This window comes from Protopterus annectens, chromosome 1.part0 (assembly GCF_019279795.1).
Source record: "Protopterus annectens isolate FY-2018-M chromosome 1.part0, PAN1.0, whole genome shotgun sequence".
NCBI classification, from domain to species: domain Eukaryota; kingdom Metazoa; phylum Chordata; order Ceratodontiformes; family Protopteridae; genus Protopterus; species Protopterus annectens.
In genome coordinates, this window is record NC_056725.1 from 1,994,990,709 (window position 1) to 1,995,004,594 (window position 13,886).

Below are 13,886 nucleotides of genomic sequence, written 5' to 3' on the forward strand. Positions count from 1 at the left end.
GGCAGCAATATCCTAGACCTGGTCATTACCAACATGGGCAACTGGTGTTCCACACCAGAGGTCAATTCCTCTTTGGTCGGAGCTGACCACAAGCTAATCACCCTAAACATCCACATCCCAACCCTACCCCCCATTAGGGAAACCACCATAAAAAATATTTCCAAAGCCAACTTCATGCTTCTTACTACAGAAGTGGCAAACTTCATGACACCCATGCTGACGGACAATAGAGGTATAACTGCTGAATCCTACACAAATGCACTTTATAAGCACTTACACAAGTGCATGGATCATACAATCCCTAACAGAACCAAGATGCTATCCTCCAAAAAAAGGAAGCCAATCTGGAGGTCCCCTGCCATAAACAAACTTTACAACAGAAGAAAGAAATTGTTGCAAAAAAGAGTAAAATCCTATGATTGGAGGAACTCCCTGGTCAGCTTCAGTAAGAAGCTGAGATCCCTCAGAAAATCCTCCAAAGCTAGTTATGAAAACAAAATCACCACTGATTCTAAGGACAACCACAAAGCATTCTATAGCTATGTCAAGAATCTCAATGGCAGCACTCAGATCTGCTCTGAGTTGCAGCACAATGGCACTAAATATACAGAACCAACTGATATTGACAACATCCTGGCAGATAGGTTCAGTGCTAACTTTACCCCCCCCCCCCATCCCCTAAAGGGTCCATTTCTATACTGGAAGAATGCAAAGTGCCTGTAATCATGGCTGCACAGGTAAAAAACACACTCTCCAAAGCCAAGAACACAGCATCCATGGGACCTGACAACATCGCAGGCTGTGTTCTACACGAACTAAAGAATGAACTGGCACCCCACTTAAATACCATGTTCAATCATAGCCTTACCTCAGGCTTTGTGCCCACTGAGTGGCACACTGCAACAGTTATCCCACTCCACAAAGGGGGAGCCACCACAGTCCGCAGGAACTACTGCCCCATTAGCTTGACGAGCCTAGTCTGCAAGGCTATGGAATGTATCATCATGAAACTTATAAACAATGACATTGGTAATCTCCAAGCTCTAGACCCTACCCAGTTTGGGTTTGTAAAAGGCAGATTGTGTCTCCTAAACCTAACAGACTTCTTTGAAGCGGTCATTAAAGCTGTAGATGAGGGTAGGGTGGTTTACACAGCCTATCTAGATCTCACCAAGGCTTTCAACACCATCCCCTACTCTGGAATTATAGATAAACTGACTAAACTAGGTACAAATCTCTATATCACAAGATGGGTTGCCAACTGGCTCACTGACAGAACCCACACTATGAAAGTAGCAGACTTCGAATCCAACTTCAGACCAGTGACAAGTGGAGTACCACAGGGTTCAATCCTGGGTCCTCTCCTGTTTGGTATCTACTTCTCTGAAGTACAGGCTAACACAGAAGGTCTTTTTCTAATGAAGTTTGCAGATGACTGCAAACTAGGAGCCATAGTCAAAACTCTTAATGATGTGGACATCCTACAAAAGCGCCTCACTGAGACAGATGCCTGATATCAAAGCCATGGCCTCAAGCTCAATGCCAAAAAGTGCATTGTCATCCCTTTTGGTAAAAACTCTGTAGCCATGAACTACCACATAGGCAGTAGTCTACTTAACACTGAAAGTGTAATGAGACCTTGGGACACAGGTGGACAGTAGTCTCTCCTTTGATAACCACATTGCCATAGTAGTCAGGAAATCCTTCTATGTGGCACACCTCATCAAAAAAGATTTCTCATCCAGGCAAAAAGATGCCATTGTTCCCCTCTACACGTCATTCATTAGACCCATTATAGAGTACAACACCCCTTTTGGTTTGTACCTCACAAGACATCTACAACATCTGCAAAGGTAGCTGAAATACCTCACAAAGAGGATTACTGGCCTCAAACAGATGCCCTACGCAGACCATCTCAAAAAACTCCAGCTTTACTCCTTTGCATATCACCTACTCAGAGGCGATCTCTGCCTAACATGCAAAGCTATGTCAAACCCAGAGCTGTTGGACATGCTCCACTTAAAGAAATCCTAATCCCACCCAGCTACACGTTCTAGGGACCTAAAAAATGTCACCGCAAATAAACAGAACATGCTGGAGGGATAGAGTCCTGTCCCAGAGACTTCCCATACTCTGGAACAAACTACCTATCTATATCAAACAAAGCTCCTCCTTAGCACTCTTCAAGAAAAATCTTGATGATTGGATGAGAGATAGGAAATTCACCCCGGGGATTATTTCTATGGCTCTGCTCAACAGGTGCATAGGAAAATAATTTTCTTGGGTGGCAAAAGCCAGAGTACCGTTTCACTAGGCTTATATAGGCCCTAGGGCCAATAGCCTAGTACCTACCTATGAACCTATGAAAAGAAGAATGTAGACTAAAATCTATTGCAAGAGAAATAAATGCAATCAACATTATAATTACAACAGTTATAGCACATCTTATAAGGCAAAATACAAGCAGTGATACAGATGTACATCTCACCTGTAAAGATTTTCACAGAATGTCCTTATTTTGCCTCATACTCCTCAGACTTTTGTTTTTTTATTAATAATATTTGTGGTTTTCTGGCAAATCATTGAGGATTAAAGTCAATAAATAATGTCAGACATTAAAGTTTCAGACTTCATATCCTTCAAAAAATCTGTTATTCTAGCAACTTATGAAATGCAAAAAAAGCAATATTTAAAATCTGTCCCTGATTTGCGGCTTTTGCCTACAATTATTTTTAACTTTGTCCAGATTTTATGTGCTTAGAGGTTAAGAAGCATGAATATAGGACAATATAAATGGCCAACAGGATCACAAATAGACAAGAATATCTTGCAACAACAAAGGAAAGGGGGGGTTGGTATTTACCATGAAAAACTTCCCCAAAGCTAACTTTGAGCTCCTAAAAACAGAGATGGCTAACTTCATGACACCCATGCAAATGGAGAATAGTTGCATGACCTCTGAATCATACACCAACGCACTGTATGAACACGTACAGAAATGCATTGATCTCGCTATACCCAATAGAAGCAAGATGCTCTCCTCAAAAAAAAAAAAAAAGAAGCCAATCTGTTGGTCTCCTTTCATAAATACACTCTACAACAGAAGGAATAAATGTATGTGGAATAAGGTGAAGTCCCAAAACTGGAAAAACTCCCTTATCAGCCTAAACTAAAAGTTGAGATCCCTCATCAAATCCTCTAAAGCTAGCTTTGAAAACAGAATTGCAGCAGATAGTAAAGACAACCACAAAGCCTTCTATAGTTATATAAAGAATCTCCATGGCAATACCCAGATTTGCTCTGACTATTGCACAATGGTACCCCCGATACAAAGCCAACAGATTTTGCCACTATATTGGCCGACAAATTCAGTGCCAACTTTACCCCTCCCCCCCAAAGGACCAATCACAATACCAGTAGATTGCCAGGCACCCAGTACTACTGCTGCACAGGTAAAAACAGCACTGTTCAAGTCCAAGAATACAGCTTCTATGGATCCTGACAATATCCCTGGCTGTGTTCTACATGAACTACTGAGTGAACTGACATCACACCTGTGTGCCCTGTTCAGTCACAGCCTCACCTCAGTCTTTGTCCCTACCAAATGGAGCACTGCTACAGTCATCCCTCTCTACAACGGAGGAGTGACTACTGACCTTGGGAACTATTGCCTCATTAGCCTGATGAGTCTGATGTGCAAAGCTATGGAATGCATCATCATGGACCTAATAAACAAGGATATAGGGAATCTCTAAACTCTGGATCCCACACAGTTTGGTTTTGTGAAGGGTAGATCATGCCTGCTCAACCTGGTCAACTTCTTTGAGTCACTCACCAGAGCTGTGGATGAAGGCAAGGTGGTTCAAATAGCCTGCTTTGATCTGGCCAAGGCCTTTTATACCATTCCCCACTCAGGAATCATTGAAAAACACACTAAGCCAGGCATCAACCCCTATATCAGTAGGTCAGTTGCAAACTGGCTCACAGATAGAACTCACAGTGTGAAAGTAACTGACTCCAAGTCGGAATGCCGACCAGTCACGAGTGGAGTCCCACAGGGTTTGGTCCTGGGTCCTCTCCTGTTTGGTTACTTCTCCTGAAGTTCAGGCCAACACAAAGGGACTCTAGCTGATAAAGTTCACAGACAATTGCAAGTTGGGAGCTATTATTAACTCTCCAAGTGATGCTGACATCCTTCAGAAAATGCTAACAGAGACCAATGACTGGTGTCAGAACCATGGCCTTAAGCTCAATGCCAAAAAATGTGTCATCATTCCCTTTGCGAAAAACTTGATTCCCATGAACTACCACATTGATGGTAGTCCACTGAACACAGAAGACAGCAACCTCTCTTTTGACCACCACATTGCCACTGTGGTCAGAAAGTCCTTCTATGTGGCACATGTCATTACTAAGGTTTTTGCATCCAGGGCGAAAGAGGTAATTGTCTCCTTCTACTCTTCCCTCATTAGGCCAATCATTGAGTACAATGCCCCATTTGGCATGTACCTCACTAAATTCCTGCAACAACTGGAGAGGCCACAAAAGTACCTCACAAAGATGATCCTAGGCCTTAAACAATTGTCCTATATGGACAGACTCAAAAAACTCCAACTATTCTCTGTCTCATATCGCCTACTTAGAGGCGATCTCTGTTTGACTTACAAAGCCATGTCTGACCCAGATCTGTTAAAAATGCTTCATCAATAGAATCCCAATCCCTCTGCACCACACGTTCAAGAGACCACAACCTCATTACCACAATCAACAGAACATGCTGGAGGGACAGGTTCATAACCCAGAGACTGCCCATGCTATGGAACAAACTTCCCATACATGTCAAATAGAGCACCTCACTGGCCCTCTTCAAGAGAAATCTTGATGAGTAGATGGGAAATAGAAAATTCACCCCGGGGATCACTCCAGTGGCTCTTCTCGACACAGACACTGGGAACTAATGTCAGGTGTCATGATGCCAGGGTAATCCTATGAGCTAGGCTTGTAAAGGATCCAGGGCCATTAGCCTAGTACACACCTTTGAACCTATAAACAAGTTCCTACATCACACCTTTGAAACTATGAACAAGTTCCTACACAAACATTAGTCCAGTTGAATTTAAACAAAAGAAATAGAACAAAAGAGATAGGACTTATGTTATCTTTTTGCTATTATTTCAGTTATTTACTGATAAGCTATAGAAGAATTATCTTTGTATTGCTGATATAAAAATATTGTGCTGTAGTTTCTTGTTAGAGCAGAAAGACAGAGAAAATAAAGGCAAGCAGTTGAGAACTTTAGAAAGGAAAATAAGCATGGACTGATTTTAAGAAGGAAAACACTGTTAGCAGTGAGTCTATCCAATAGGTTCATAGGTTCATAGGTTCATAGGTAGGTATTAGGCTATTGGCCCAAGGGCCTAAGTAAGCCTAGCCAACAAGGTCTCCTGGCTTACGTCACCCAAGAAAGTTAATTTCCTGTGCCCCTGACCAGCAGAGCCACAGAAGTGGTCCCGGGGTGTATTTCCTATTTCCCATCCACTCATCAAGATTTTTCTTGAAGAGTGCTAATAAAGAACTTTGCTTGACATAGATGGGTAGCTTGTTCCAGAGTATAGGAAGTCTCTGGGACAGGAATCTATCCCTCCAGCATGTCCTGTTTATTGTGGTGAGAAAGTTTAGGTCTTTAGAGCATGTAGCTCGGAGGTATTGGGATTTCTTTAGGTGTAACATGTCCAACAGCTCTGGGTTTAACATAGCTTTATATGTTAGGCAGAGATCTCCTCAGAGTAGGCGATATGTTACAGAGTAAAGCTGGAGTTTGTTGAGATGGTCAGTGTAGGGCATCTGTTTGAGGCCAGTAATCCTCTTTGTAAGGTACTTCTGTGGCCTTTCCAGCTGCTGCAGATGTCTTGTGAGGTACATTCCAAAAGGGGCGGTGTACTCTTTAATGGGTCTAATGAGTGCCGAGTAGAGGGGAACCATGACCTCTTTTTTCCTGGATGAGAACCCTTTTGTAATGAGGTGTGCCACATAGAAGGATTTCCTGACTACTGTGGGGATGTGATTATCAAAGGAGAGACTACTGTCTACCTGGGTCCCAAGGTCTCTTATCACACATTTGGTGTTAAGTAGACTGCCGTTTATGTGGTAGTTCATGGGTACAGAGTTTTTACCAAAGGGGATGGCAATGCACTTTTTGGCATTGAGCTTGAGGCCATGCCTCTGACACCAGGCATCTGTCTCAGTGAGACCCTTCTGTAGGATGTCCACATCATTGGAGACTTGACTATGGCTCCTAGTTTGCAGTCATCTCCGAACACATTTGGCGTTAAGTACAATACAGTACAATCTTTAACACTGCAAGTTTGCACTTAACTCAGCTAGTAATGCAGTTGATTGTAGGTATGTAGCAGAAGCCAAACAACTCAGATATTGAGCAGTAATAAATTTAAAGATATGTGACTAACACTTATAAATACAGAGAAACCCTCTAGGCTAAGAGTTTAACATTGACTATCAATGAAGTGAAACACAATAGCCCTCACTTACTGCAGAGACAGAGGGAGACTACAGTATTCTATGAAACAATTAAATAGAAAAATAAATAACTGCAGAGAGACACAGACCACAATATTCAATGAAACAATTAAATAGACAGAAAAATAAAATGCAGTACAATCTTTAACACTGCAATGTACTGAGGTCCTGGTTAAGTTACTTAATTAGTACACCATCTATCAGCAATGTCTCTCCACCATTGTTCACATCATTATGCTGTGTTTCTGGCAAAATCTTATTACAACATCATAAACAGAATCCCTTCACAATGCTGCAATGGTTCATTAGGTACGATCATTGATATCACATAACATGTACACAAAGACACAACTGTGCTTATCACACTGGTAAGAAGACTCAATAGAATGAAGGTGATTTGTGCCAAGTAGGCAGGATCCTGTTGTTAAATAGCTTTGTGTCAATGGCAGGGTTGCTAAAGACATATGACTATTCATGTTGACAGTACTCTTTCTGCTTTAGTAGTTTTGCTACAATGTTTTCTGTCATTGTTGTATTATTGGGTCTTGTCCCTTTTGCTAGAAAATGAAAGTAATAGCTGAGCAGAGATGTGGCAACTCTGCAAAGGTTAGACACACCAGGGGCATTTGTATCCATGTTTTACAGACACTATTAACCTGCTGATAGGTTACTTCATAATCTAGGATGAAAATGGCCTCCATATTTTGCATTGTCTCCAGCCATTATGTGAAAGACAGAACAACATAATTACAGATAAGAAAAGAAAATACAATTCAGCTGAGCCAGGAATTCTGGTCATAATAACATATATATTATCGAAACATGACATGATTTATCATCCACATGCAATTAATCAATATTGCACAGACAAAATGAATACGCCAACATCTGTTATCAACATTTTATTAAATGCTTCAATGACTTTGTGGTTCCCTTAATATATTTTTATTCACGTATAAGTATACAGCTGGAACTATACTAGAATGGGTAGATTTATCATTACTCCTATCATATTTCATCCAACTAGATAGTAAAACTAGGGAACCTTAACCTACGTTGGTGGATATGAGAAAAATTTTAGCAACTTGTAAAAAATGTCTTAAGAGACCACACTGACTAATGAAATCTGTTGGTGCTTAATTCTGCCAAAAATGTTAATCTTCCTAGTCTGGATTAGGTTTCAAATTTTCCTTTTACATTTTCATATTTTCCATATAAATATATAGGGAAATCCATTGGTTTGGTTGACAGGGAGTTTGGTCAATATCTATTTAAATGATCAACTGCATTTTAAGTGAACTCAGAGTTTTTTTTTTTTGGAAGTAAGATTTGCATGCACCGAAAAGCAACCTTGGTGCTTGCATACTAGGAAGTTGTCATTTTCATTTTCAATGTCAATTCATTTACCTTCAGAATGTTGACATTTGTGTTAGTCAACCAACTGAAGGAAAATCATATATATATATATATATATATATATATATATATAGTATTTAATTGTAACTAATTGTTTGACTGGGTAAGACCACTGGACACAACTGTCCCTTTTCAGAGGTAAATTGGAAGCACTGTCTGGTTAAGTGACTTTATCAGAGTCACCCAGTATGCAATGAAGGTTTGAAGGAATTAATGCCTTTACTCTGTGCACAGAAAGCATTTCATTACAAGCTCAGAGTTTTAGCCCTCTGCTTAAATTTGGAATGCAAAGGTTTAATCAACACTCTGCTGGCATCTTAAGGAGTCAAAATGGCATCCCTTTCTGTCCCTACACCTTTTACTTCATAGCTGCAGTTATTTCCATCTCTGTCCTAAATGTTCCTTTATCTCATCATGGATACCTCTCATCTTCTCCACTTTCCATTCCAGTATAGGAATTATGTGTCCTTGTCATTAGTAAAGGCAGAGTTAATACATTTATTTGTAAAATGTTTCTTGTTTCTTCTTGCTTATCTTCCTGACATTCTTTTATTAGTTTGCTCATCCCTGGTTTTGCCTTTCTTCTTTTCATTTTTTCAGTAACTGTTCCAATCTTACTGTGATCATTATTACTTCTGTGAAAACATGTTTTTTCTTATTCTTCTTGTCTACCAGCCCATCCTGATCCCTTTCACTTCTTATAGGCCACTTTCTCTTACTGTTTGCAACACATCGTTTTCTTCTTATTTTGATCCTTTTTTTCATACACAGCCCTTTATCCTTCGTCTGCTTCGGGATAGTCTCAATTGTTTCTTGCATCCTTGCACATCTTTTCTTGATTTACAACACTCTTACTGCTAGCCAGTGCTATGACAATATTCAAGTCATTAAAAAAGTGACTCATAAATATATAAACAGAAGACTGAATGCATAAAGAAATGCATCTGCGGAATATGCATCCATAATATATGTTCTTCCATTTTAAAACAAACTGTAGCTAGGAATTTCTTCTTGCAAGACTTAACAATTTATTTGTTGATATTATCCATGTATTTGTATACCTTTGTTATAGGAAATATTGTAATTTATTGCATTTAGTTTGAGCCAGAGAGTGTGTTAGCTATATCTTTTTTAAAAATATAACAATAACCAGGGCCAACCTTTGATGAAATGACACCCTAGACAAACAGCTCCATGATGCCCCCTCACCCCAATGCCCACTGCTTTCCCTATGCACATACCCTTTGTGCCCTCCCTTTCCATCATAGTGGTCTCCTCACCACATGGTCCTTGTTACTTTTTCCTTCCTTTCTTCAAAATGTTCTTACTTGTCAGCTTTTTCTCTGCATCCTTTCAATACAACTTAACTGACCAAGACTACACGGAGAAAACTGTGGAGAAAGTAATTTAATTAAGGCAGATATCTGGGGCCATTAGGCCTCTGGAATTCTAGGGCTGCTAGAGGCTTTGGGTATAATTTACAGTTGTTTTATCAACCTTTTTATCTAGTATGGCCTGAACAAAAATCTGCAAAAGAAAAAGAAAAAAGTGGTCTTATTGTTCAGCTTAGCTTTTTCATACATTCTTTCAAAACACTTTAGGTGGCCAAAACTGCATTGAAATAACTGAGGAGAAAGTACAAATTTAAGATGGAGTTTGGGGACCCCTAAACCTCTTAGCACTATGTTATTTATAGATGATTTAAGATACATTTTAAATATTAGCAAACTTTTCATCCAGTAATGGCCTGAACAAAAGTTAGAAATATGGAAAGAAGAACAGACTACTCTCCTACTTAGTATTTTCACTCATCATGTCAACAGACATTAATTAGCCAAAACTGATTGCAATAATGGTGGAGAAAATAAAAAAATTAAGCCATGAGGATGTAAATGCTTTGAGGTCTATTTAAGAGCATTTCCCAGTCTTTTGATTCAATGATGGCCTGAAAAAATCAAGAGCAAACAAAGAAATTCAGTCTTATATTATATTTCTTTCAAGGGAGAAATCATTGCTTGCAAGGTTTAATGCTAAAAGCAGATAAAGTAGCAGTTCAAAATAAACAAAGAAGGTAGATGCTTATGTGGATACATTGATGATACGGGCATAGTGCTTGCCTTCATTCCCTAAAATGTGATGTTAGATTGGAAAAAAGTGAAGGTGCAAATGGTCATATTTGCATATTTCAAGTGGCTTTTGTAGACACACACACACACACACACACACACACACACACACACACACACACACACACACACACACACACTATGCCTTCTCATCTCTACCTTCAAAGTAAATCCACATTCTGTGTACCCCTCTGATGTCAGCCTGGGACAAATATAAAAAAAGCAAACCGAACACAGTAACATATTTCAACCTGTTGCTTTTAGACAAATATAAACAGCACACCTCCTTACTACTACCCCAAAAGATAGCAAGCTGTATAAATTGTCTGATGTTTGATTGTGAGGAATGTGAAAATAAAACACTAATCACAGTAACATAATCCAAAACATTGCTCCATGAAAGTGTACTGCTCCTAGGCAAACTATAGCGACTTTCACTGCGCATCACTAAGGTTTGCTTATGGGAAACATTTTTAAATAATACTGACCATTTCATCCTTAGCACCCTACACAAGCTATAGTGACTTTCTGTGTGACTTTGAGCAAGTTACTTAACCAGAAGATGCTCCTGGGTCAGCCCTGAAAAATGACACTTTGATCAGTGGGCTTACCTGATTAACAAGCAGATAAAATAAAGACAAAAACATGTATTTCATTACTAATTGACTGTAGTCCTCAGCAATTTACCTCCAGAAAATAAAAAAAAAAAATATGAAGGACAGGGCAAAAAGTTGAGGCAAAATCATTGACAGTTGAGAGGTATGCCAAGCTATCCACTGCCCAATGTCTTTGGTTGTCTGCCATGAAAATTAAAAAAAATGAAATCAGCTTACATTTTAGTATCCATAACATATTTTTCTGCAGCTCAGCATGGCCATGTTATTCGGTTCATCATTCATAATTTCTGGACTTTTGGCTCGATACAAATTAATAACTGCACAGTATGCCAAAGGAAGCACTTAACACGAAAAAACTGCTAGAATACCAAAAACAAAACAGCCTCAACCAAGTTCCAAAACTTTAATCAACTAAATGGTTTCACCTTGTCACAGCAAACTTTCGTCAGAGTTACATTTAAAAATAGGAGTTAATTTAAATTGCCACATGAACTGCAACATCACAACAACAACCAATCAAAAAAAAAACAACTGAAAAGATCACACAATGGTGTATTAATTAAAACTGAAACTGAAAAGTATTACATAATTTCCATACATACATAGGTGTAAAACTTCAATTCATTAAAGCATCAAATGTAAAAAATCAAATTACATCAGCATGAAGCTTTAAAACAGCATGAATCAAAACTTCTTCATTTAAACCAGGTTTTAACAAGGTATTTATTTATTTTATTTATTTATTGACATTTGTTAACCGGGTTTGTCCAACTGGGCTTGTGGCCCATTTTCAGTGGAGACCCGAGGAGAAAAGCTCCAGTAATACATTTTAAAACAAGTATAATTTTAAACAATATTGACATAATAGCAGTTATAGCAAAATGATTCACATATGTTGGCTTACATGCATAAAGTTAAAGTTCCATTAAAAAGAAGCTAAGTAACAATTTTACATTGATATAGTTCAATAGGTCACTCTGTGGTGGTGGTGCTGCGGTTGCATTGTCGCCTCACAGTTAGACATTGCCTGTTCGATTCTCAGTTAGAGCGTCTTCTGTATGTCGACATTCGTGAATGGGCATTCCTTTGTTGAAGGTTGTGCGTTAGGCCCGGCAAGCCAGCACGTAAAAATCTACTGCCAATCATTAGCGGACTGGAATTCCGCTGTGGCGACCCCTAACCGGGAAAAGCCGAAAGACACAAACAAACAAACAAATAGTTCAATAGGTCAACAATAAACATTTTTTTGTTTGTATAAAATTGTGCAAATGCATAGTAGACACATTGGAGAGAGAGGTGTAATGAGGTACTAAGTATGATCCTTTTGAGGGTACATAAAGGGAAGAAAGACTAGATAGGGTCTTGGCAAGGGCAGGTTCTGGAATTGAAAATAAGCTTTTAGTTAATTTTTAAAGTGTGAGGTGTAGGAGATTGAACGTAAGTCAAGGGGAAGTTTGTTCCAAGCATGGGCAAGGGAGTGTTTGTAGAGTAGTTTGCCTACTGACCTTTTTGGGTGGTAGATATCAAGTAATTGTTGGTTAGAAGTATGGAGGGTCCGGAATGGGATGTAGATGGAGACTAAGGAAGATAGAGATGGACAGAAGGAGGGTTTATAAAGAATAGAGTGTAGCATATGAAATTGATAAGATAGCAGAAACTGGGGAAATTCAAGCCATTGAAGAGAGTTTAAAAAAATGCAGTGGTGTGAGTTGTATGGGGAGTTAGTAATGAATCTGTCTTTTTTATAGTAAGTCTGTTGTAGTTTGTTTAGAGTGGAGGCCTGGATATTGGTAAGAACTGGGGCGGCGTATAAGAGGGAGGTGAGGAGGAGTGCCTGGCCCCGGGTAAGTCTAGATTCAGGGGTTAGGAATTTTTTGTTCCAATATAGCAGACCTAGTTTCTGGTTTGTTTTTTTATACATTGGAGTATGTGTAGGTTGAACTTGAGTTTATCATAGATAATGACCACAAGGAGTTTTGTGTGGGTGTCAGGTTGGATGTTTGTATTGTTAGAAGATGTAATAAAAAAGGAGGTTTTGTGATGAGAAAGAGAACGGGGAAGGAAAAGTAGGAGTTTGGTCTTTTTGGGATTTAGGATCAATAGGTTGTGAGAGAGCCATTGTTCAATGGATAGTAGGGCCTGTTGGGTCAGGGAGTGTAGTTCAGGAATGTTATTTGAGATGGATATAAGTGTGGAGTTGTCGGCATACTGAATAAGGGAGGATTGTTTGCATGAGGTGTAAAGATCATTGGTGAAAATGTTAAACAAAAGGGGTCCCAAGATGGAGCCTTGGAGAACACCAGTGGAGATGGGAAAGAAAGATGTGGAGGATGAGAGCCATTTGACAGATTGTTCCCTGCCAGATAGGTAACTATTAAACCAGGCAAGTGTGGAGGGGGATAGGTGGAGATTTGTGAGTTTGGATAGTAGTAGAGGATGAGAGACAGTATCAAAGGCTTTGGAGAGATCTAGGAAGAGACAGGAAATGAGTTTATTGTTGTCTAGGGCCTCTGCAATGATATGAGTGAAGGAGAGGAGGGCAGTGGTGGTGCTGTGGTGAGGATGAAATCCATGTTGGGTAGGGGTAAGTAAGTGGTGTGTGAGGAGGTGATTGAGAAGCTGTGAGTGAATACATTTTTCTGGTATCTTGGAGAGGGGGGACAGAATGGCAATGGGTCAGTAGTTTTAGGGGTCAGTGGAGTTTCCACCTTTATGAAGAGGGATAGTGAAGAAACATTTCCAAAGGGTGGGGACAGTTGATTCCAGAATAGATTGATTAATTAGTACAGGATAGGCAATTGAGTCAGCAGCAAGTTTGAGGAATGTAGGAGACAGATTGTCAGTGGAAGGAGAGCAAGGTTTTAGCTTGAGTAGCAGAGATTTGATGTAACTAATGGGAACTGGCTCAAAAGAAAACAAAGTTGTGTTAGTGGGACTTGGAGAGGTGGGTGTCGAAGTAGAGTTTGGCTTAGAGGTTACCAGATTTTGGATGGAAGAGATAAGTGTTTATTTAGGAGGGTAGCTGTTTAGGGTATGGGGAGGGATTAGAGGGCTTTCCAGGATAGAGGATGTTGTTGAGAGTTGACCAAAAGTTTCAAGGATTGGATTTGTTGTTGTATGTTTTTTTGCAGGGTTCCTCAGTTGTCTGTATTTTTGAAGAAAATGTGGTTGTTTAGTTTTAGTCCATGTT

At 39.5% G+C, this 13,886-nt stretch overlaps 1 pseudogene; it reads right to left on the bottom strand.

Moving 5' to 3' along the window:
- Positions 1-373: 373 nt before the first annotated feature.
- LOC122802176 lies at positions 374-483 on the bottom strand (annotated as a pseudogene).
- Positions 484-13,886: the final 13,403 nt, after the last annotated feature.